General features: G+C 33.2%; 1 pseudogene; it reads left to right on the forward strand.

The window, feature by feature from the left end:
- The first annotated feature begins 687 nt into the window (after positions 1-687).
- On the forward strand, positions 688-25,730 carry LOC101965012 (large ribosomal subunit protein eL24 pseudogene; annotated as a pseudogene).
- Positions 25,731-27,423: the final 1,693 nt, after the last annotated feature.

The following is a 27,423-nucleotide window of genomic DNA, read 5'->3' on the forward strand; positions in this document are numbered from 1 at the left end:
GTGTTATCTAGGAATCATATGAGGAGGACAAGTATTTGAAACACACACACACACACACACACACACACACACACACACATATATATATATATATATATATATATAATTTTTTGGTAAGGGAAAAATAAAAGTGTTTGTTGGAGAAGCAGGATGCATTATCTATTTTATTATTTAATTACTATAGTTGTTTTACAGGAACACAGAGCTCAGGTAAACTTCAACACTTTTCATTACATGTTTACAAAGTTTAAGTCGTCAAAAATATTGTTTCTGCTACCTTGCAGAATTTTAATCTTAAAACTCTATACAGACTTCTTCACACATCTCACATTTTATTATATCACCTGGGTACGTGGTGGATCATTATCCATGAATATGATAGAAGGTGAATAGATTCCCTAACTTGTGTTGAAATTATAAACACCTTTTCAGTTTATTACTTTGGCTTTATTTCTATACCTTGCAGATGGTTTGCAAAAATATATTTTACCACTACTACTCTTGACTGCTATTGTGGTTATCAATAGATGCAAACAAATCACTCCAATGCTTAGAAAATAAATGTTTTTTATTTTTCACAAATGTGTAGTTTGAACTCAGCATGGGGGGTAGATATACCTATTTCACCAACTCAGCTGAAGCAACTCCACTGTTTGGTGATAGATCCACATGGAAGATCATTGGATCATGGTGCTGGTAGGTTGTGAGGACTGTAAGCGGGGATCTCAGCTAGCTTTGAATATCTGGGGCTTAGATTCTAATCCATTTAGTATGGACTACTCATCCAGGTAATTTTAGAATGAGGTGGCTATACTCCAGGAATAAGTATCCTGAAGGAGAGAATTCTATTTGGGAAGTTTATCAACTAATGACCTACCTTGTAAGCTACACAACTTCATTTCTACCAGCCTGTTATTGGTGCAATCACAAACACCATACTGCTGAGAGCCATTGCCAAGTAGGAATGACGCATGGCAATTTCTTTGTCAGCCTACTCCATGTTGCTTAGAGGAAGGACTCTCCATTGTGGAAATGGGCTTGCCTTTGGACCCAGGTCTTTTGCAGTGACATTGCATGTATGCTTGAGTAAAGTGACCTTGCTCAAGGACCAGGGCGGATCCAGGTTTAGGGTGTATCCTGCTGGGATTAGGGAGTATCCCTGCTCCTTGGGTTTAGGGCAGTTCCAGGTTTAAGGTGTACCCTGCTGGGAATAGGGTGTATCCTGCTGCCTCAAGCAGCCACCTGCTCCTTGAGTTCCCGTTGAGTTCTCCCATCAGAAAGTATTTGGGATTCAGAGCCTGGTGGAGTATATGGATTTTGCCCAGAACCTGTGTGTAGAGTGCTGGTGTGAGTTCGGGAATAAAGAGTTGCTGTTTGAATCTACAAGGTGTGTGGTGGCTCATGATTTTGTGCCCAGCCAGACTGTGGCACCAGACTAAGGGGATCACATAAAAATATAAAGATTTTTTGTGACTATTTTGGTATATTATAAATCAAACATAAACAGTTAATGTTAAAAATTAATATCATAAAATATAGTTGAAAGACTAGAGATCCCATAATAAAGATAAACTTAGATATGAAAGTCACAAGGGATATGTGAATGCCTTTGTAAAAATATATTTTCTAGCACCTAACTTATTTTGCTTCTGCACAATAGTATGCATAATCTACTTGTGTCTAATTATTCAGTGAATGAATTTCATGCCATTTTAATTTATTATTTCAGAATGACATAGAAGTCATGGCTTGTTTTCCCCCAAAATACATAAAGTTGCTTAAAAGATGTGTAGGCAATTGGGATCCACATATCCCTGAACATCATGGCTAAGAGATAGTTACTGAATACTTTCAATTATTCCAAGCCAGTGATATGTAAGAAGAAGGTTATGGTGAAATACCTTTGTTACTGTTGCTATCTTAAAATTTCATTCCATCAGGGGTAAAACAAATTTTCTTTATCATTATCGTTAGAGAGTAGGAGCAAAATGTTTCCCATCCTTGAGTTGGAGCTTTTACTTACTTTCTACTTATCTCATCATCTTCCCTACAATTTCATAAGCTGCAAAATGAAACCTTCCCAGAAATAAAACACAGCTGTGGTGATTACATTCAGAAAGTCCAAAATAGATATTACCACATTTATTTACTGTAAAGATTTGGCAATGCTTCCCCGAGAGCTGTGAGTAGAAGAGAAGGAACTAGTTTTAAAATGATGAAAAGTCTGAATTATAGAATATATTTTATAAAAATATTAACTTATGTGTATTGGATATTGAAAATTATAACAATGTGTTTCTGACTCCATATTAAATATAAGAATAATTAGTTAATAAATTTTACTGATAAGATTATTGATTGTATCACTAATTTAATCACATTAATTTATTACTGAGCACCTATTATATGTAAGTAAGTAGGTCATAGCTGAGTTGACCTTTCTGAATAAAAATTTAGATGGTATCTTCAAACAAGTAAAGACACACTTTAAAGGATAAAAAAGAGTCCATTATAAGACAGATGAGTGTATTTTAACCTTCACGAATATCTTTTTCTAAACATTTTAGGCAATTTAGAACAGAAAATACAGATAGAATTTGTATTTAGCATGCTGGGAAACTATGATATAAAAACTTGCTTAAAATAACAGTGAAAGGGGATCTTATGGGCCAGGTAAAAATATGAGTACATATATTTACTATTCATGAATCAACTATTTGCAAATGAAATCTAATTCTATATCAAAATTATTTTCTTCCATGAATGAATGGAGAACATTTTTAAAATGCAACCATGCTTCATTATTAAGACCTCCATAAATTCATCATGCAATTTTATAATAGAAGAGAGGTTTGAAATAAAGTTTTTAGACACTGAAACAGGTCATATAAAAAAATATGTTCCATAAAGATTGCTAAGTATTTTATATTTTAACTTACAAAAGTATTAATTAGAATATAAAGTGAAGATATTTTGAAATAAAATTGTTAGATTGTAGTACTAATTTGTTACAAAATTAAAGCCCAAACCTACAACTGAAAATATTGATGAATGGAGATTGAAAGCATATTTGATAGGGTGGCACATGCCTATATTCTAGAGGTTAGGGAGGCTGAGGCAGGAGGATCGTGAGTTCAAAGCCAGCCTCAGTAACTTAGTGAGGCCCTAAGCAACTCAGTGATGCTTTATTTCTAAATAAAATACCAAAAAAAAAAAAAAAAAAAAAGGAAGGAGGCGTTGTATAGGAGGCTCAGTGGTTAAACACCCTGTAGTTTCAATTCCAGATACCTAATTAATTAATTAAATAAAATCATATTTGACTGGAAAACATCTCCATAGTCTCATTCTATTTTCTCTTTAACTTTATAGTTCTTTCCCATCACTGATAATTGAAGATTAAAAATAACATTGCATTTTTGGATCTATTTAGTTTTCAAAAATTTTATCTTCATCTATATGGCATTTTAGCAAAAATAGAGTAAAACTGTACTATTTTAATGAACTATTCTTGCACTTAATATTTTAAATTCCTTGAAACTCCCTTTTTGTTGTTTCAAGGGATGATTCTAGTTTAATATATCCAAATTTAACAAATGAATACTTATACTACAGATAATAATGAATTTTGAAGTCTATTTTCCTTCAGTAGTCAACCCTTTTCATATGTATCCCCACAAATTTAAATTAGTTGATGAATATTTTTTTAAAAAATTCTAGTTATTCATTTTAGTTATACATAACATTAGAATGTATTTTGCCCTATTATACATACATGCAATATAACTTCCCATTTTTGTGATTGCATATGATGTGAAATTACACTGGTTGTATATTCATTTATGAACATAGAAAAGTTGTGTCTGATAAATTCTATTGTCTTTGCTATTTCCATCTCCCCAATCTCTTCATTCCCCTTTGTCTAATACAGTGAAATTCTATTCTTCCCTTCTCTACCCCACCCCCATATTGTGTGTTAATATCTGAGTATCAGACATTAGGCCTTTAGTTTTAGGAGATTGGCATATTTCAGTTAGCATAATATTCTCCAGTTACATTTATTTATCAGCAAATGCAAAAACTTTATTCTTCTTTATTGCTGAGTAATATTCCTTTGTGTGTGTGTATATATAATATTTCTTTATGCAAACATCTGTCAAGGGTCAAGTAGGTTGGTTTCATAGCTTCGTTATTGTGAATTGAGCTGCTGTAAACATTGATGTGGCTGCATCAATATAGTGTGCTGATTTTAATTTCTCTGGGTTGATGCTAAGGAGTAGGATAACTGTGTCAAATGGTGCTTCTGTTCCAAGTTTTCTGAGAATAGTGCTGCAGATAGTACTGAGTCCATACTGCTTTCCTGAGTGGTTGTACTAGTTAGCAGTCCCACCAGCAATGTATGAGTGCACCTTTTCTCTAACATATTTTCCAACACTTATTGTTATTCACATTCTTGATAATTGCCATTCTGGCTACAGTGAGATAAAATCCTAGAGTCATTTTGATTTGCATTTCTCTAATTGCTAGAGGTGTTGATTTTTTTTTTTTTATATATTTGATGCACATTTACAGATGTCCCACTTCTTAATGATTTTCAAATGGCTTTGTAGTAACCTGTTCCAGTCTCATAAGGTTTTTTTCTTATTATGTGGTTTAAAAACTAAAGCATAATACTTAATATTTAGCTATATCAAAATTGATATTCAAAATATATAAATATGTCTTGGGCTGAAGTTGTGGCTCAATGGTATAGCATTTGCCTAGCACATGCAAGGGTCTGGATTTGATCCTCAGAACCACATATAAATAAATAAAGTGAAGGTATTGTGTCTAAATATAACTAAAAAAACAAATATTTTTTTAAAACTATTTAATTATCTTTAGAATGCAGTATAAAAGGTAAATATCATTGCATTCTAATTCTAAGTATAGCAGCTCTAACATTTGGTAGTGACTTAGTTTCAGCACTGGACTTTAGAAATGTTGATATACTTTTCAGTATATTTAGGTATGAGACTGGAACATCTGATGATAGAATCATGAAACAGTGTTGTCAATAGCTTACAATTTTTTAAAAAAATCAATTAACAATATCATTCACTTAAATTGATAATTTCAAAAGAGAAATAAAGGAGCTGGGGATATAGGGTGCTTGCCTCATATGCATAAGGCCCTGGGTTCAATCCGCAGAACCACAAAAAGAAAAAAAGAAAAAAAAGAGAGAAAGAGAGAGAGAAAGCAATTCAGATTTTTTTTCTCTTGTAGGTCTTTATATTCTAAAGAGAAGGAAATTTAAAAAAAAAACTTTTTTCAAGCATAATAAACATTTCTGATAGTGACAGAGTTTCTGGTATCCAAGCAAACTTCTTGTTTTAATCTATTTGGGCTGCAATAACCAAATGCTATAGCCTGGGCGACTTATAAACAACAGAAAACTATTTCACACAGTTTTTGAGATTGGGAAGTTCAAGATCAAGGGGCTGATAGACTTGGTGTCTAATGAGGGTCTATTTTCTCATAGAAAATATTATATTTTTTTGCAATAATTGATCTAGAATAATTTTAAATTGCTTGCCTTATTGTGGTCATACAGTATATACCAAATCTCCCAGTGAATATATGAAACTGCAGATAGTACTGAGTCTTGTATGTGCTCAGAAACTCATGTGCAGGTAGCATATACAGAATGAGTACACTTGATGTATCCATTCACGTTTGGATGGTGAGAGACGGTGAAAGAGTTCATCACTTTACACAGGCCAATGTACAGTTTATGAATAAAAAACATGAATAGCTTATTTCTTGAATTTTCTATTGAATGTTTTCAGATTATGATTGGCTATAAGTAACTGAAACCATGAAAAGCAAAATGAATATCTTATTATATGGAATGGGGATCTTTTGTATGCCTTCAAGAATTGTTAATACTACTTTCTAAGTTTGCATCACCTTTCAACATTTTATCTTTTGTATGTTTATTGTCATAAAGTATATACAAATGTTTATTTAATGTAAGATTTTTTGCCACTATCACTTTCTCTGGGTAATTTCTGTCCTTCTTGTCATAAACACTTTCAAATTCAAATTTCTCTGTTTGCAAATTGAGATCATCAGATAGTACCAATGTCAACATTCTCTTGGTCACTGATTTCTTCTATAACTTTATTTTTTGTTTCATTCAAATTTTAGTTTACACTTTTTAACCTTTTGTTTATTTGCTGGCTGAATTTCAACTTTAGTAGTGAAATCCTTCTCTTGATAACCCGGTTTTGGCAAGTGACACATGGGTTTATAAATTGAAAACAAGAGGAGCAACCTAACCATGAGATTTGCCCCCTGGGCATGAAGTAAAAACAGTGCACGGTGACCATCAACAACAGACTTTGAAATAAGGGAGAAGATCAGTTACCAAGAAGGAAAAGCATATGTTTTTAAAATAATGATTTGTGGTCTGAATAAATAAATAAGGTTCTAGATTACTTATAGTTAATATTGTAGTAGTTAAATTTTTAAGTGTTTAATTGATGCTTATTATTATGTAAATGATAATAAATGAAATTCTTACATATCAAAATTCTGTAAAGCAACTATGCCTGAATGTTCTGCTTTTTTTATTGTTATAAGTCTTAGGAAATTCTTTTATTTGACAGTGACACAATATTAAATTCATTTAGATAGGCCATAGTAAATAAAAAATTTATATTGTTACATGAAGTAAGAAAGAAATTAAATTGTGGAAGGAACATAGAAAAATAAGTTGAAAAATTTTAGATAATACAATTCATGTCACTAACTACATTAAATTCAAATGCACAAAACATTACCTAAAAAAATACAGACTGCTAAACTGTATATAAAATTATTAAACCAAATGCTTTTTACAAAAGAAAAAAATTATAAACAGAGAAATTGAAGTTCAAGAATGCATCTCATAGCATAAATTTAAAGTACATAGGAAAATACAAATGCACTAAAAGAAAACTAATCAAATTTTAACACCAATTTTCCAATAATTTCTTGAATGAGGAGACAAAAACCATTAAGTATATAAACAGCATAAATGATCTTACTGGACCTTATGGACATCATGGTACACTACATCCAATATGGGCAAAATATATGTATTTCAAGTGATAAAGGAATATTTATTAATTCCTAAATATACTATAATCTAGACCATAAAACGAATTTTAAAGATTAAAAGTACATAAAGCTTACAATTTACACATAATAGAAATTAATCATAAAATATACCAAATAATTAGAAAGTTCTCAAAATTAAAAAATAAAAATAGTCTTCTATACAATTTATATATCAAAAAATAATCACCATGAAAATTAGAAAATATTAAATTGGAATATGCCAGAAATCCAACTTATGAAGCTAGAAGAGATACTTAATGTATGTGTGCTTGCACACTTATTTTTGTGTATCTGTGTTCTCTGAGGACATATAATAGCAATCTGCTGCACATTCAGTGTAGATAACACAACATGATACTGACATGAATCATGAACCAAATCAAGCCAATACATACATCAAGGCAAATATGCCCCAATCACAGATATATCTAAAAGCAAACAAAAACAAAGGTTTTCTGTAGAAAGCTGCAGATATTTAGGTGGTATATTAGTACGTTATGTGGTATTATTGTAGCAGTAGTTCTCTTATACAAACAAAAGCTATGCATGACAGTGATTTCTATTGATTTAATTAAAATTACACAATATCAGTTTGACAATAGAATACACCACAGTGTGAAGAATGGTTGCCAAACTTTGATGAGAATGACTATCTAGGTGACTGACTCATAGTGAGATAGGGAGGGGGAGCATGGGAGGAATAGATGAATTCAGATAAAGCAGAGGGGTGGGAAGGGAAGAGAGGGGGCAGGGGGTTAGCAATGATGGTGGAATGTGAGGGGCATCACTATCCAAACTACATGTATAAAGACATGAATTGGTGTGGACATACATTGTATATAAACAGAGATATGAAAATTTGTGCTGTATATGTGTAATAAGAATTCTAATGCATTCCGCTGACATGTATTTTGAAAAATAAAATCAATAATAAAAAAAAGGAAAGAAAATCTGTGTCTACATACCCATCTTCCTAGACAATAGGCCTCATTAGGTCTTTCTTGGGGGTGAATAATCATTTTTTAGTATTATTTACAGCAACTATAATGCCATTGTTTAGCTCAATACATTGGCAAGAGGTAAGCAGAATATCAAAACACATTTTAAAATAATACCTTTGGTATTCATAGTATTGAGATATTTCTTGAGTGTATATATGTTAGAAGTAATTATGTACTTGGTTCCCTTTTCACTTTCATTTGGGCAACCATTTGATCTCACAAAAACAATTCTATATAATTAATTTGAGCATTCATGAGCAACTTCCTTTTGAACAGTGCTCATACTGAAGTCATCTCTGGTGCTGAAAAAGTTTTCATGACTGGAGTCTGCATTAGAGCTGATGTCCTTGCAGGTGCTCTTCTCTTTGTTTTTTTGAAGCTAGGTTACATACAGCTGCTTAACTTTATTTGTCTATGGTTTGAAAGTGTTACCCTTGTTCTCAGGTTCTCACTGTCCTTAATTAAGGAAAACTGATTTCTTCCTAAAATGTGTTCTTGAAAGTTGAAGTGGTACTATGTAGAGATGCAGAAATCTGCCACTTCTTTTTTTTCTTTTCATACAAAAAGCCTCTAATTTTGTGTGATGACTTTTTAGAAATGTTCCCATTCTTCCATTTTCTAGCAGCAGATGACTTGCATGCTAAATCTTTTAAATAAAAACCCTTGACTTTCAAATATGAATTTTGGAAAATTAGCCTCAGCTAGCAATCTCTTTTTATTTTTAAAATTTTACTGCATTCTCGCTGTTTTTATTCTTCATAGCCTTCTACATTATGGGATGCATGTATGATGAGTTATATATTAAGCAATATACACAACTGTATCATAACTTGGGCTCCTTGTTTCTCACTACTCACAGCATTTAATAATTCTGAGTAGTAATAACCTATCAGAGTTCCAATATCTTACATAAATAATGAATAGAAAGCCTGAGACAGGAATAACAGTTTGCTTTACAATCACTGTGCTTTTCTTCTGCTATGTGACAGTTCATTGACTAAAGCATTAATCACATCCTTCTTTCTGTCTTCCTCTGCAGTGGTTGAGGATAATAAGGAATCATCAGGTGAGGACCAGTCATTTGAATCTGCAATGTGAAATATAAAGGCCAAAGTATTCTGGGTAATAAAATATGATTATCAAATTCTTGTGAAAAGAACGGTACTTGGATAGAAGTGTATTATATTATTTTAGGCTACAGACTATTGTCACTGACAAAAAGGAGACATCAGGGTACTTACACCTGGGGAAATCAGTATCCATTTTAATGGACTATTCTTCTAAACTCAATTTTCTGCAATAATGACTACTTGGATCCTTATACTAAGTTATAGTTCTGCTCATGATGGTCTCCTTGAAACATCTGATTGAAAATACTTTCATTTCTCTCTCCTAAAAAAAAATTTCCTCTATGGAGTTTGACTTTTAGAGAGCAGTTCAGTTCCCACATGTACATCCATTTACTACCTAATAGATTCTACCTTAAAACCATCTTCAATGCTAAAATTAAGTATATGATCATCACTACAAGTAGAAAGTAATTGTTTTTTGTTAATGTCTCTGAGGCAGAAAGAGAGGGAGAGAGCTTTTTGTCTATTATGTACCATGTTTGATTATTGTAACTAGCTATTTGGACTGATTCAAAGAGTTGAAATCACTACCTATTAGTACAGATTGATGTCAGTTGCTAAGGTATGCATTTTTTTGAGAGAGAGAGAGAGAGAGAGAGAGAGAGAGAGAGAGAGAGAGAGAGAGAGAGAGAGAGGTTTTTTAATATTTATTTTTTTAGTTTTCGGTGGACACAACATCTTTATTTTATTTTTATGTGGTGCTGAGGATTGAACCCAGTGCCCCGTGCATGCTACTGCATGAGCCACATACCCAGTCCCTAAGGTATGCATTTAAGTGTCCAACACTTACCAAGGGTTTATTTTGGGTTAGAAAACATTATGGCACAAAGTAGTTTTCTCAACATCTCTATATTCTTCATAGCTCTCCTTTGTTTCAGCTCCTGACTATTAGCTGGGCAAAGCAAGCTTTCTTGAAGAAAATTGTTCGATAAACTTAACTTTGGCCGACAGGATGTATATGGTTGGGCAAATGTCTCATGGATCTATTTGGAGACCTTAGTGAAAGACAGTAGATCTGTGCCCTTTCTTTCTTTCTTTCTTCTGTCTGAAACATGATATGTACACAGAATGACAAGAGAAAGAATAATTATGTTACCATTATGATTTGTTCTTCAGAAAAAAGCCCAGAATTATAAGTACTTTATGAAGCACACTGCCTTTTTAGTACTTAACTATTTGATTTCACATAATTCCTAAGTTCTATATGAAAGATAAATGAACTTTATTATGCATTTGCTTGTTTTAGTCTGTTATTCGGTATCTCTGTCATACACTGTTAAGCATAGTCCTGGGTTACATTAGAAACATCTCATTTTCTTCTCAGACTACACCCAAAGGACTTAAAGACAGCATACTACAGGGACACAGACACATCAATGTTTATAGCAGCACAATACACAATAAATAAACAGTAGAGCCAACCTAGATGTCCTTCAGTGGAATAAATGGAAAAAAATATGGCATATATACACAATGGAATTTTACTTAGCATTAAAAAAGATCAAAAACATGGCATTTGCAGGTAAATGGATGGCGTTGGAGAAGATAATGCTAAGTGAAGTTAACCAATCCCCCCCAAAAAAATGCCAAATGATATAAGGAGATTGTCTCATAGGGAGGGAGATCATGGGAGGATTAGAGAATTCTAGATAGGGAAAAGGTGTGGGAGGGAAAGGGAGGGGGCAGGGGATTAGCAAGGAAGGTGGAATGTGATGGACATTATTATACAAAGTACATGTATGAAGATTTGAATTGGGTATCAACATACTTTATATACAAACAGAGATATGAAAAATTATGGTATATATGTGTATTAAGAATTGTAATGCAAAAAAATCCAAAGTACATGTATAAAGGCATAAATTGGTGTGAACATACTTTATATACAGAGGTACAAAAATTGCACTCTGTATATGTAATAAGAATTATAATGCATTCCACTGCTGTCGTGTATGTTAAAAAAATAAAATTAATAAAAAAAGAAAATAAATAATCAAACAAACAAACAAATAAGAAATATCTCATTTAACACTAAAACATATTTATTAAGTAGGTTCCATGATTCCCATTCTAGACTAGAAGGGACTAAAGTATAGATGATAAATTAATTTTCCCAGTATCTTGTAGCTAGTAAATCAAATAATTAAGGCAGTTTGATTCTGGAAAATCTTAGCTATTATAAAATATTTCTTCATTATTAAACCACACACCTACCTATATTGTGAAGTTATAGACTCAATTCTTGTTATTCTTGCATATCAGTATTTCAGTTCTCAGAAATTTCAACACCTAATGCAGAACATAATATTTCAATTAGGATGCTGCAAAGAGATGTCCCTTAAAATACTCTAGGTTTTTATACTTGTATTGGCAGGCACATTAACATTTTTTTCTTAAAGAGAGAGAGAGAGAAAAATTTTTAATATTTATTTTTTTTAGTTTTCTGTGGACACAACATCTTTTATTTTATTTTTATGTTGTGCTGAGGATTGAACCCAGTGCCCCACACATGCCAAGGGAGCACACTACTGCACTGCTTGAGCCATAAGCCCAGCCCACATGGACATCTTAAACACATTCATATATGTCTGAGAAGTATTAATGAAATATATATATTTTTTATCTCTGGGCTTAGATTCCATTTCCTGATCTTGGTTGTATCTACAAGGTTTACATGTATATGCTTTAGAAAAAGAAAGTTTTTCAAGAGAAAATTTAGAATTTTTTTTCAAAAGAAAAAAATATTTTATTATTTCTATAGTGTCTGTATCTCACAATAGGAGTAAATAAAATTAAATATGACTTGGAAATACTGTAATTATGCTTTATATACAGAGGTACAAAAATTGCACTCTGTATATGTAATAAGATTTTTTTAAAAAATCTAGAGTGCTAGAACTCTCTCCCAGCTATGTTTACTCTCAACTTGGACATCAATTGCCAGCAGTCCAGACAGTAAATCATACTTGCTTTACTCTGAATGATTTAGACAAATAACCACTCCCTATCTATAATAGTCATAGTTTTCTATTGTGAATTCAGAAATTCATACTTATGAAAACAAAATAAAATTTAATGGGAAATATCTTGTTGAAATGGGATTAAGTAATTTGTAAACTTCCACGTTGGAAGATCGAGAAAATGGAAGCTCCAAAGGTGAAAACTGTCAATATTCTTCTATTAGTTCATAAATTCTTCTCAAAATTTCAATTCCCATATTAACATTCCTCTCGGGCAGTGTAATGGTATAGCTACAGGGTTAACAGAACGTAATTGTGAAGGAGGGGAATAGTATTGTGTGATTCAATAAAGAAATTGTATCATCTAACTGAATAGGCTTCAATAAGGAAAAAGTAAGAGTGTTAAGTAATGAGAATGGCTGCTTTCCTTGATGTTTCACTCTGTCACTCACAGAACAGAAAGCCTGAACATCAAGAAATAATGAGCAAAATGTGCTCTATCTGTCTCCAGAACATTTCAGGTCGGAATTACGAACTCTTCACTACTTTCATATTTGTCTTTTCTACACTGTGGACACAACATTGCAAACATTTTCACCCACGTTTCCTTGTGAAAGCTCAGGGACAGTTTTTTTTTTTTTATATCAATAATATAATTAAGTGGAATATATCCCAAGTTGGTGAGATTTAAAAGCTCATATTGATTTGCATATTTTCTAACAAAAATCCCTATTCATTCCTGAAATTCTCATGCAACTGTGTTCTTTATTCTGATCTTGGATGAGTTACTAATATTCTAAACTTCTTTCAAGTTTCAAAGGCAGAAGTTCTCGGAATGCTCTCTGATTTGTCATTTGGAATATTCTCAAAAAAAAAAAAAAACTGAGTAAAAAACTAGGTTTAATCTGAGGACGCAAAGCAATATTTCTGTGATTTGGAGCAAAATGAGGCTTAATATACATTACAATTTATTCTTTTCTCACTAGTATTCTCAAAAACATCAACTATCTTTTTGTTTTCCTCATTGGTGGTCCTCAATTTTGCATCTTACATTGAGACAAAAATTTTTACAGATGGCAGAATCCAACTCCCTTAATGATAAAGGGTCTTGGATCTTCTCTAATGCATACAGATCCCTCTGGATCAGCCTACTGGGAATTCCTTGACTCCTTCACTCTAGTAAAGAAGATCAATATTGGAAATGCAGGATTTTCCTCCTAGGGAGCAACAACAAGTTTTGTATCACACTTCTACGAGGAATATGTTGTCCCTCATTTTGTATAAAAGCATGTATAACCTGTTTTAATGAAACAGTTCCAAATTATTGCATTAACCTCACAGGATGGGGAGGAACAAAACATGGCTGAAGATTGATTTGCAATAAATTCCAAAACTATTGGAAGTTAGATTAGTCAATATTTTCTTTTTCTTTTCCCAGAGTCTATTCATGCCTCTTTGATAAGGGAGCACACAAGTTTTATTATTTGTTAGTAACTCTAGAGTAAGTTTCTCCTATTTTCCATAGTCTGAATCTGAAGTCTGACAATAAGATTAAGGGTGATCAGCAATGGTTTATTGTCTGATATGAGGTTTCTATTGAGAGAACAAAATTTACATTCCCTGGGGGGAAATATTTACTCTAATCCCTCAATTACTCTTCCCAAGAAGAGAAGTGACTGATTTCCACAGTGAGTTTGGGAGCATATGCAGTGTATACTCATTTCCACATCTCTGGATACTCTCATTCGGAGTCCAATGACCCTTTTATATTATATATATTTCCCTGATGATGGGGAATCCGTATTTTCCATCTGTTTCAAATTGCAAAGGGAAATTAAAGGATGTTTTTTGATTCCCTAAAATTTTAACACTATTTTTCTGGAATCCCACTTTAAATAATTCTTTCTGGTGGAACATGTTTTTCTATTTTCAGGAAGTGAAAGAAAGTTTTAACAGAATCAGCAATGGCTAAATTAGGACTTTGCAATTAGACAGTTTATCGATGCTGCAAATGCTAATCACAGGTTTCTCCCCAGTTATTACACACAAAATTTTAATTCTCAAAAATAGGTACGAATAGAGAAAAGTGGATTATTTCCATATGCCTAAAATATATTGTCACAGATGTTAAAACTTTACTTTCCTAACCCTTTAGTGCTAAGGAACGTTGATCTGGTCTTCCAGGATTTTAAAAAAGAAATTTATAATCCAAACAAAAGTATAAACTTAAAGTTTTCATTGTGTTCAATTCTTTTTTTATTATAGAAAAAGTATGATACAAATATTATATTTTGGCTGGACACAGTGGTGAATACCTATATTTCCAGTGGCTTGGGAAGCTAAGGCAGGAGAATCAGAAGTTCAAAGCTAATGTCAGCAACTTAGAGAGGCTCTAAGCAACTTAGCAAGACCCTGTCTTAAAATTAAAAAAAAAATAAAATAAAAAAGGCTAGTGATATGGCTAAGTGGTAAGGAGCACTTGGTTTCAGAGTCTGTTACCAAAAGTAAATAAGTAAATTTTAGAATTAGTTTTAAGATATTTCTGTGCCATTACATAACTGTTTGACTTTTGAACGTCAGATACTTGCAAGATTCCTATCTGTAAATGAGTGTGTGTGTGTGTTGTATTTTTAAAAACTCACTGAATTATTATAAGTATTAAATGCATTAATATGTATAAAACTATAATAATAGTAGTTGGTACACGATATTCAATCAAAAATGTTAATTATTATTATCCTCTGATGGACTATATGGATCTCTCAAATAATGTTGGACATTCTTAAAAATGAAAAGAGCTCTGTAGGGCTTAAGAAAGCAGTTATCCTTTTTCCATATCAGTCATGCATAGGTCTTCCATAACATCAACTCTTTGAATACTCTGTTTGTCTGTCTATCTATCTGTCTATATGTATGTTATTGACAGCCTAATGCCATATTGAAATGAAGTCATCTGGTACTGATCTATTTTAATACAGTCATTTAGAATATAATAATCCAAATTTACCTTTATTCTCCTATAGATTCATATCTTTTTGATAAAGGGGCCTAGGTTTTATCATGTTTTATAATTCTTCAGTGAATTGTTTCTTATTTAGTATGAGAAATATGATTTTCCCAGAAATTTCTCCAAAATGTTAAGAATCCTCTAATTACACTATGTTGTCTAAAAGCAACAATTTTCTCTCATTAATAGAAAAGAATATGATGGCACCTTCACTTAAGACACCTGCCTTATTTCTTCCTCTATAATTTTGCTGTTTAATGTGTTGTCAAATCAAAGTTCTCGAAATTCTCATATTTGAATTTGGGAGATTGTGTTAGCAAAATATATTTTTACAGAAGAAATTGAGTTGATAGATGAACTTATATTTCATTTGTGTTTTTCTGTAACTAATGACACAAAGAAGTAATTATAAATTAAGCAATTCATTGCAAAGGTGGTTATTCTTTCCAAATACACTGACAATCCTGATGCACATCTGGTCTAGGGCTATTCCAACGTCACTAGTGATTGCCAGCTTAATGCCTGCAAGTTCTATCCTCCACTTCCATACCTGTAATAATGAAGCTGAACTTAGTAAACGCTTTCTTTTGTAGAATGTTATGATGTCACCAAACTCTGTTAACAGGGATACTATATGAAGAGGTCTGTTCTTGGCTCCAGTGTGCTCCTGTTCTTTGCTCCAGCATGCATCTTTTGACATAGGAGCCAACAATAGATAGTGGTCAGCAGTGTAGGTTTGTCCATAATGCAGTGCTTCTGTGTGAGCAGTTGCTTCCAGCACCTGAAAACTATTTCCTTTTTGCAGAACCTAAGGGAACTTTATAAGGGAACTGGTGAGCCAGTTCACTTACACAAGGAGGTTTGCCTTTCATTCTTTGGCAGGGAACATGAGCATCCATATCTATTTCGTCTTTAGCTGATCTGTGTCAGTGCCAAATGTTGTGGCTTTTTATTCCTATACTTTCCTAAATTCTTTATAGTCTTCTTTTTACCATAATAGCTACTCCTTGCTAAGATTTTATAATTGATTATACTAAACTTTCCGTGATCAAATTTATATGTGGTCTTTTTCTCTTGATTGGAACTCGACTGATACGCTAGTGTTATGAGAAACTTGCATGGTCCTTAGAAACTCAACTGAAGAAAAGAAATTTGGAGATTATTTTACTCATATGCTTGGATTTGAGCATATTGGTGTGAAATTTGACAGCAAGAAACAGGGTGTTAAATAATCTGTATCATGTAATTTAGTAACAGTTAATCAAGATGCAGCCTAGATCTGAATCTCTTCCTTTGGGAGTCCAATGGATGCTACTCTTTAATGTACAACGATAGCAAAGACTATGAAGTCTATTCTGTGGTCAGAATTTCCTGAATGCCTCGGAGCACTCACAGGAAAAAAATGTCTAGCTCAAGTCACAGTCTAAGAACCAGAGAGCTTTCAAGACAGTCCTAAAATAAAATCTTAGTTATTAATGTTACAGGGTTAATATTTCAAAAATCAAATGCAAAATTTACCACGGTTGCTGAATTGCAAAATCTGTACTATCACCATATCTGAGAGTCAAGTTATTAATATTGACTTGAAAAGAATAGAGAGGATTTGTAGCTACTTGCTCAAGTATATACAGTATTATGAGTCTCCCCTTATGCTCTATGCCCTCTTGGTGTACTCTAGGCAGTCTCTTGTGTCAACATGGGCTTCCCTCCCTGTCAATCATCCTTCAAGTCATGTCCTATTTAATTCCTCACTCACTTGATTGCCCAGGACTTGTTTTTGTAAGATTGATCAAATACTTTGAGTATTCTAAAGTCTATGCCATATCACTTCAGAGGTTTTTTTTAATTTTTTTTTTATTTTATCGAAACTTCTTAAACCCTGGAATTTTCAAATGAAAATTTTTGTTTTCACCATTATTATTATTTTTTTTGATGTAGGCTTCAACATACTTTCTAAAATCAATTTAAGGAACATAAATATCTAGTTTGATGAATTTTGACAATTATATACAAACATGCTCATACTTTTAAAAGGTATAGAATCTTTCATCACTCCAAAGTGTTTTATGTCCTAGAGATCCTAGTGATTTACTACCATCACCACTTCCATGGTCACTTTAAAAAATTTTTTTTTTATTTATATATGACAACAGAATGCATTGTGCTCCTTTTGCCAAAAATAACATAAATGCAGCCACATAATAAATTGTTTTGTGTCTCAAGAGAATGTTTCTGAGATTTATTCCCCAGTATGTATCAATTGTTCATTTCTTTAATTTCTTTTTCTTTTGTCTATCTTTTTGTTGTTGTTGTTGTGTGTGTGTGTGGTGTAAAGAATTGGATCTAGTGCCTTACACATGTTAGGCAAATGCTTTACCACTGAGCTACAACTCCAAATTTTTTCTTATTGATAAGCAACATTCCATGACATGAACATGCCAAAGTTCATTCATCTTTCCTGCTGTTAGGCTTTAGGTGTTTATAACATGGGGCTACAATGAGTGAGAATTCTATGAATAGTTTGTGATTTTTTTAAAGCATAAATGTGTATTTAAGACAAATTTAATAAGGCTATCAGGTAGGGCAACAATGGCTGCTATAGGATAATCAGAGTACAGAAAGTACTGCAAGTATAGCCTAAGGCAATAAAAACTGCAAGTACAACAAGAGAGCAGAGTAGGTACCAATCACTCTGCATGCTGGCTTCAGAGCTGCAAATCCAGAGCATCTCCCATGCACATGTCCTAAGCTTGGCTGAAGGGAAATCCCCAATGCTACCTTCACTACTATAGTTGGATAAAATCCAAAGAGGAAAAAAGTATAGATTTAAAATGGAGCTCTTCTTTTCTTTTTTTTTTTAAATTCTTCTATTTGGATTGGCATTACTTGCACTCAGTAAAGACCCAGATAATTTTTAGAAATATTGTTTTATACCTTAATCCAGGCCCCAGGTGCTGCCCCATTGCAACATAATACGGAATCCCCCTGAATTTCTGTCTTTGTCTAATTTCAGTAGCTTTCCTGAGGTATAATAGATATGAACAATTGCATATATTTAATGTATCCAATGACTTTTAAAAGTTTCCTTGTGTCACTTGTTTTAGATTTGCTTTTAGAGTATGACTACTTTATATGAGATGTACTTTCTTAATCAATTTTTAGATGCATAATGGAGAATTGGTGACCTTAGGCACTGTGACACAGCAGATATCAAGGACTAAATTATATTATATAATTGGAACTTCATACCAAGTAAATGATTATCCACTTCTGCTTCCCCCCAGCTCAAGGTAATGACTATTCTAAGCTCTTCTATGACTTTGTGACTACTTTACATATCTCGTGTACGCAGAATCACACAGTCCTACTTTTCATATTATACTAATTTCTTTTAGTATAATGTCTTCCAAGTTTGATTAAGCTATTTAAAAGAAAAGTAAATTTCTCTCATCTCTCTTTGGTTTCACTCAGCCTTCAGCTGACATTGCCTCACATTTAGTCAAAGGCCATTGTGCCTCTCAAGACCTGTCGTCTCTAACTGGCAACATTATACAGCGACCTCCCTGCTTCCTTGAAAAGCTCTCTTGCTTTGTATGGTTCTTCCCCACTGCCTGCGCCCTAGGACTTCAACAGACTTCTGCATTCCACTTGGTGCCCTGAGTGTCTAACACTCACTTGCAAAGCCCCAAACAAGTTGTTTACCCATCTTTACCCTCAAGAAGCCTGCCAAACTGAAAACTTTTGATGTATTTCTCCCAAGGATTTGGGCCCTTTTTCCTTGTTAAGGTCCAGTTGCTATCAGGGCTGAAAGACCCACCAGGAGCCCTGCTTTTAAAACTATATTCTGCCCATTGTCTTTTGTTTCTTACTGATTATATTCAGACTTCTTTTATTTTCCCAGCTGGTTCACACCTCCAAGAAGGAATCTACTCTATTGGGCTGATGGAAACTCCGGCACAGCTTTTCTCTGTTGAATATGATGTTGGCCTTGTGTTTGTCATATATAGGATATAGCCTTTAAAATGTTGAGGCAAGTCCTCTCTATCCATATTTTCTATAGTGTTTTCAACAGGGACTGGTATTGAACTTTTTCAAATGTATTTTCTTCATTTAATAGAATAGTCGTGTTATTCCTGCTCTAACTCATGTGAATTACATTTATTAATTTGCATATGTTAACCAACCTTGCATCCCTGTGTTGAAACACACCCTAGATCATGGTGTACTATATTTTAATGTGTTTTTTAAAGCAGTCTGCCAATATTTTATTAAGGATATTTTGCATCAATGTTCATCAGGGATATTGGTCTGAAGTTTTCTTTTTTGATTTGTCTTTGGTTTTGGTATCAGAATGTCACTGGCTTTATAGAATGAACGTGGCAGTGTTTCCTCCTTTTCTATGTCATAGAGTAACTTGAGGAATTTGCATTACATCTTCCTTTAAAGGTCTGGTTGAGCTCAGCTGAGAATCAATCTGGGCCTATGTTTTCCTTGTTGGAATCTTTTTAGTTGTTACTCAATTTCATTTCTTCATGTTGGGCTGTTTACATTTTCTATTTCCTCATGGTACAATTGGGATTGGTCATATGTGTCTAGAAATTTGTCAGTATCTTCAAAAATTTCTAGTTTACTAAGGAATGTGTTTTCAGTGATCGCTGGATTTCAAAAGTGTTTGTTGGGATATATCTTTTGCAATTCTAATTGTGTTGACTTGGGTCTTCTCACTTTTTTGGTTACTATTGCTAAGGCTTTGTTGCTTCTGTTTGTCTTTTCAAAGAACCAATGCTTTTTTTCACTGATCCCTTGTATTTTTTTATTCTCAATTTCATTATTTTGTTTCTGATTTTAGTTATTTCCTATTTTCTACCTGTTTTGTAATAGTACCTCCAACAGCCTTGAAATGTAATGTTATATTATTTATTTGTTATCTTTCTATTATTTTAATGTAGGAATTTAATGCTTCGAATTTTCATCTTAGAACTCCTTTCATACTGTGCCAGTGATTTTGATGTGTGATCTCTATGCTCATTTATTTCTAAGAATTTTTTTTTCTCCTCTGATTTCTTCTATGATCCCTTCCTTCTTTAGAAGTGTAATATTTAATCTTCAGGTGTTAAATTCATTTCTTTTTTTCTTTTTTGATCTTGTTGTTTATTTCTGATTTCATTTCATTATGACCTGATAGACTGCTGTTAGGAATCATCTCTATACTTTTGTATTTGCTCAGATTAACTTTGTGCTCTAAAATATGACTTATTCAAGAGAAAGTCCATTGTGGCACTGAAAAGAAAATGCATTCCAGTTGTCTGTGTATGAAATGTTCTACAGCTGTCTGTTAGGTCCTGTAGATTAATAGTGCTTTTTAGTTCTGAAGAATTTTTCCATAATTTATGCATACTTGTCCTGTCAAATGGTGAAAGAGGTGTGTAGAAATCACCGAGTATTATTGTGTTTTGATCAATTCATTTTTTATATTGAGAAGGGATTGATATAGACAGACCTTTGTAGCATAAATATATACAATCACATCTTGTTGGATTATTCCCATAACCAGTGTAAAGTGACTTTGTCTTTTCTGATTATTTTGACTTGAAGTCTACTTTTCTTTTGTTATAAGAGAAGATACCCCTGCTTGTTTTCAGTTTCCATTTTCCATACTTTCATCTTCAGTCTATAAAATGAGTCTTATTGTGAATAACACACTGTTAAGTCTTGTTTTTAATCCAATCTGTTAATCTATAATTTTTTTTAAAGAGAGAGTGAGAGAGGAGAGAGAGAGAGAGAGAGAGAGAGAGAGAGAGAGAGAGAGAGAGAGAATTTTTTAATATTTATATTTTAGTTCTCGGCGGACACAACATCTTTGTTGGTATGTGGTGCTGAAGATCGAACCCGGGCCGCACGCATGCCAGGCGAGCGCGCTACCGCTTGAGCCACATCCCCAGCCCAGTTAATCTATAATTTTGATTGGAGAATTTAGATCATTTTTATTTAAGAATTTTTTTTACTTCTTGCCATTTTAATTTATTTCTATTGCTTAATTCAGACTTGATTCTCCTTTAATTTACTACTCTTCTATTGTGATTCATCACCACGCTGGTTTCCATTGTTATTTTTTATTATTCTGCATGGAATATTTCATTGATTATGTTTTGTATTGTGGGCTCAATGGTTATGAATTATTTCCATTTCTGTTTTCCATAAAAGTTTTTAATTTTATCTTCAATACTGAAGGATAATAAGAATCTTGTTTGGACCACATTTTCTTTCAGAACTTGGTATATATTATTCAAAGCTACTTCTGGCTTTTAGGGACTGGGTTGAAAATATATTGAAATCTAAAAATATATACTTGTAAATGTGACTTGCTATTTTTCTCTTGCAGCATTTATAATTCTATTCTTATTCTGTATATCACAGATTTTCATTATGTTTCTTTTTTCAAAAGCTGTTCTAATTAGTTATACATGGCAATTGAATGCACTTTGATACATCAGACCTAAAAGGAGTATAAATTCTTATTCTTCTGGTTGTACATGATGTAGAATCACACTGACAATGTACTCATACATGCACACAGGGTAATAATGTCAGGTTCATTCTACTGTCCTTTCTATCTGTATACACTTTCCCCTTCCTTCACTTCCCTCTGCTGAATCCAAAGTAACTTTATTCTTCTGAACTTCCCATCCCCTTAGTGAATTAACATCTGAATATCAGAGAAAATGTTTAAGACTTGGATTAGGGGGATTGACTTATTTTGCTTAGCATGATATTCTCCAGCTCCATCCATTTATCTGAAAATGACATCATTTCATTCTTCTTTAAGGCTGAAGTAATAGTCCTTTGTGTATATATATCACATTTTCCTTATCTATTCCTCTTTTGAAGGACACCTAGATTGAATCCATAGTTTACCTATTGTGAGTTGAGCTTTTATATACATTGATGTGGCTGTGTTACTGTACTATGCTGATTTTAAATCCTTTGGATATAAACCAAGGAAATGAATAGCTGGGACAAATGGTGGTTCCATTCCAAGATTTATGAGGAGTCTCTGTAGCACTTTCCATAATGGTTGCAACAATCTGCAGTCCCACCAGCAATGTTTGAGTGCATCCTTTTCTCCACATTCTCACCAACATTTATTGTTGCTACTATTCTTGATAATTACCATTATTACTGAATTGAGGTGAAATCTTAGAGTAGTTTTGATTTGCCTTTATCTGATTGCTAGAGATATTAAACTTTGTTTCATATTTATTGATCCATTGTATTTCTTCTGTGAAGTATCTGTTCAGTACCTTAGCCCATTTATTGATTGTGTTTTATATATATATATATATATATATATATATATATATATATATATATATATATATTTGCATATTTGGGGGTTCTATATTTCTCTTGTGTTTGGATTTCCATTTCATTCTTAAATCTTGGAAAATTTTCTGATACTATTTTATTAAAAATATTGTGCATTCCTTTCATTTCTTTTTTAAAGCCTTCATCTATACCAATGATTCTAATATTTGGTTTCTTAAAGTCACTCCATATTTCTTGAATATTCTTGTCATGGTCTGTTAATATCTTTTCTTTATTTATTATTGACTTATTTTCAAGATTATATACTTTCCATTCAATGTCTGAGAATCTTTCTTCAAAGAGCATTAATATAATTATGTATTCCATTTAATTTTAACATAATTTATTGAATCATTCATTTCTAATATTTCTTTAAATTCTTTTTTTAGAATCTCTATATTTTTTGAAATAATTTTTCACTTCCTATACTTTCTAAGTTCATTCCTTACACCTTCTTTTAGCTCAATGAACATTGAAATTATATTATTATTTCTATATTTTTTCCACTAACATTTTCTCCACTGTGGTGTCTATGAGAATAGTTGTCAAAGTGCTGTGGGCAATTTGGTGTGATTTTTCCCACAGATTTTTCATACTGCTTGAATGTCTACCAATCTACTGTGATGATTATTACACCTACTTTTATGCAAGAAACTATTTAGTGAGCTTGCTTTTTGTCAAGAGTTCTGGGAGGCTGGGCAAATATACAAGTATTCATATTACACATTGTGTCTCTGGCTATTCCCAGTATCAGCACCACTTTGAGAGAAAATATTAAACCCTATTTATCACAATCACTTCAAAGTAAATCCATGTAGTCCTAGGAAAAGTAAAAAACAAACAAACAAACAAAAAACTCCAACTGTTTATAATGTTTCTCTAATCCAGGAAACAAATGTAGCAATGTTCTGGAGTCGGCTGAGAAACTAATTACTAAAATTACTGAAGCATATTTTGTAGGGCAAAAAATGGAAGGAGAGAAAAATCTGAGCAAAAGAGAAAGAGAATGAAAATAAAATATATAAGAGAGAAATATAAACCATGGAGAAAAGAAGTAAAAGATGAAAACGGGTTGATGGGTATGGTTTGATGCAATAGCAGGTAATGAAAGAGGTAAAAGAGGAGCCAGAGGGAGCAAGGGTAAACCTAAGTTTGGAAAACAAAGAGGGAAAAAATGATTTCAATTAATGCTTTAAAACTATAAAATAAATACAATCAGTTTGTTTTAGGATGTAATATTGAAAGCTAGGTGAATAACTATTGAATCAAAGTGAAGAATAACATGTATTTTCAAAATTGATATTGGAACTATTTATAGTGATCCATGCTGAGGTGCAGAAAAATTCTAATTGAAATTTCTGGGTTTGCATTTCACCAGCATTTGAGACCTTGAGCAGATGCCCATCACTATTCAGCTTTGTATTCTCCTAAAGTACTCAGCGATAGGAACTATTTCTTGGGTGGATATGTATTTCTCACCAGTTGGTTCTTGTTTATCTGTTCAGGGACCTGATGTTGCATGCTCAGAGAGTGCTTTGTTGTGCCTTCTTGGGATTTTTAGTGGGTGCAGGAGCACATGATGCATGGGTCTGGGCTCTCACTCTAATACTGCAGTATGCTATGCTTTAACTCCTCTCTGGAGGGTCTTCTTTAAAGTGTCATGTTCCCTGGTTGCTGTCTTCAACCATGGGACCTGTAAGGGTTTATAAAAGAGAAAGAATGTGTATGGACTCTCTTTTATGACAACTGGATACATGATGGAGAACCTATCACCAACATGAAGACATTAATCCATAAATAAGGACATGAACAATCACCTCTCACTTGAATCCACTACCCAGAACTGCAGCATTGAAGATAGAGCTACCAATACATGGATTTGAGAGATATACTCAAACCATAGCCAACTGTGTGTCACAGTATACTCAGAAATATCAGAAAAACATACAGTAGAATCCTAGATTTGTATTATTTCTGATGTAAAAATATGGGATGGCAAATTCTTTTCATATTTTGTAAGGTAGTTGTGGGTCCACATTAATATTACCACTTCCCTCCACTTGGAGAAATGACTTATTTGGCAAATTTAGGCAGAATTAGGTTGAAGGCAATTAATAGGAGCCCCTTTCATAGAGTGTGAATATTTTAAGGCTTGAGGATGTAAGGGATTTTCTGGTTACTAGCACATGCACCACAGGCAGATCTAGTGTTTATCAGTATTTGCTTTCCTTCTTTCCTTTGCTTACCACTTTTATTTCGGCTTTTTTTCTGCTTTAACATTCTACATTACTTTCCACTTTACTATTTGGCCTCCTAATTTTATATCTCTTCTGGGAGCAGTCATGATTATCTGTTTCCTTAATTCAATGGTTTCAACCTAAAAGTCAGGAGAATTTATTCGCCATTACTTAATTTTTTTCCCCCACACAACTACTCTATTCTAAAACTAATGACTAGACAGTAAAATAATGAGCAGCTCTGCAAACACTCGTGATGTAGAAAACTTCCCATAATAAAGCTTGAAGTCCAATCTGCTTCCATCCTGGCACAGAACCCCTCTGCGACGTCCTGGGCCTGGCTAATAAGTTGCTGTAAACAGCCCCCTTAATGGGTTTTCACTTTTTGTTATAGAGTAGAGCTGTGAAGTTTTGGTGGATACAAGATATACCCCGGACAGGGGAGGCACTATGCCAGGACCCATGGAAAAGTATTCCAGTTTCTTAATGCAAAATGCGAATTGGCTTTCCTATCCAAGAGGAATCCTGGGCAGATAAACTGTACTGTCCTTTACAGAAGAAAGCACAAAAAGGACCAGTTGGAAGAAATTCAAAAGAAGAGAACCCAACGGGCAGTCAAATTTCAGAAGGCCATCACTAGTGCATCCTTTGCAGATATCATGGCCCAGAGGAATCAGAAACCAGAAGTTAGAAAGGCTCAAACGAGAGCAAGCTATTAGGGCTGTCAAGGAAGCAAAAAAGGCTAAGAAGATATCTAAAAAGACGGCAATGGCTGCTGCTAAGGCTCCCACAAAGGCGGCGCCTAAGCAAAAGATTGTGAAACCTGTGAAGGTTTCTGCTCCCCGAGTTGGTGGAAAACGCTAAATTGGCAGATGAGATTTTAAAATAAAGATGTATCTATAACTTAAAAAAAAAAAGAAAGAAAAAGAACTTTCCATAAGCTGTAACCACTGTGCAAGAATGGAACACACTCCTTCATTCTGTGTATCATCTCATCTCCAATGGCACCTTATTGGCCAGTACTGGATGGCATCAAGAACCCTAGCTGCAAGTGAGTTAGGGCAGTGTCCATTTCATCATTCAACTGCTACCTAGCCCTGCTTTAGGTTATTATAGGAAATTGCCGACAACCTAGTGTTTTCTTTTTCATTCTAGCCTCTGTGAGAACTAAATAGATCTTTTTATTTAGAGATCTCCTGTTATCTAGAATTTTGTTTAAACAAAAGCTATGTATATAATAATATATACAAAATCAAAAGTATTTTTGTAGAAATGGGTGAGTTGTAGGTGTGATGGTGGAAAAGGAGTTGTAAAGAAATGCTAAATTGTTATCTATTCAAGTATAAAAGGTGGAGATAGAATGATCATATTACTCTGAAATAAAAATATAACAAAAAAGAACAAAGCAAAAATTGTCCAAAGTAGATGCTTCCTGTCATTAGAAAGCGAAAAGCATCATGGGGCACTTTTTCTCATTAAAATTATGTAGAATTGTTTCATTCTTTCCAATTCGTGCATTGATATTATTGTTTAAATGTACCTCATTTTTTGCTTTTTAAAAGGTATTTTAAGAAACTAAGTAACAAAGATACTGTAAGGACTGGTAAAACTTATTGTGGCTAGGCAGACACAGGGTTTATGAGAGCAATCATGAGAAGAAAACGTAAGAAGACCTTTAGGTCTTACTGTGTGAAACCTGTGTCAGTATATTAAAAAAAAAATGTTTTAAATTTACAGGCAATAGGTACCATGAAATGAGTTTATATGAATGTGTTTTAATTCCCAGGCCTCCCATCCTACCCTCCCAGAAGAGAGGCCTCAAGGCCTCAATGCTCTCTCAAGCTGGAAACTATTAATAGAGCAAACACAATTCCCATTCTATATTAAGATAGTTGTTGTTACTAACTATATTAGGTGATAAGGGATGGAGAATGTAAAAATAAAACTTTAAAAAATATATTACTGCAACCAATGGAAGTAACAGGCTTTGGGAATTCTCCTGGGAAGACCCCACATGGTATCTTCTTTCAATTCTTTAGTCTTTGATTATGCAAGTGCTTAAAGTACTGTAAGCACAGAATCAATTATCAGTCTTTGTTAACTCAAATGCATTTTGCAAATTACAGCTGCCTACTTAAATTAAACCCCCTCTCTGGACCTGTAGAAAAAAAAAATGGCTGAATGATGCCCCTGAATATTCTCTTTAACTAGAGGTTCTCAAACATTAAAGCACATAAGAATCAATTGAGAATCTTATTTAAAATGCAAATTGCAGAATTGCAGAGCCCAGTCTCAAGAGATTCTAATTTAGTCATTCTACTCTCATACTCAGGAATCAATCAGTCTCTCCCTCTCACTTCTCTCTTCTCTCCCCTCTGCCCAGCCCACTAAACTTTCCAAGGGAATTGAGAACAATATTTAAAAAAAAAAAATACACCATAAAACTACTCTAGATCTCTGTTTTGTATTGATACAATCTTTAGCAGCTGCATTGTGTCTTCAATGAGATTAGAAGAAATATTATCAATATCTTTTGGAAGACTGTCTACTTTAAATTATAACTGCATTAGATAAGCTAATGGT

This window comes from Ictidomys tridecemlineatus, chromosome 9 (genome assembly GCF_052094955.1).
Source record: "Ictidomys tridecemlineatus isolate mIctTri1 chromosome 9, mIctTri1.hap1, whole genome shotgun sequence".
NCBI classification, from domain to species: Eukaryota; Metazoa; Chordata; class Mammalia; order Rodentia; family Sciuridae; genus Ictidomys; species Ictidomys tridecemlineatus.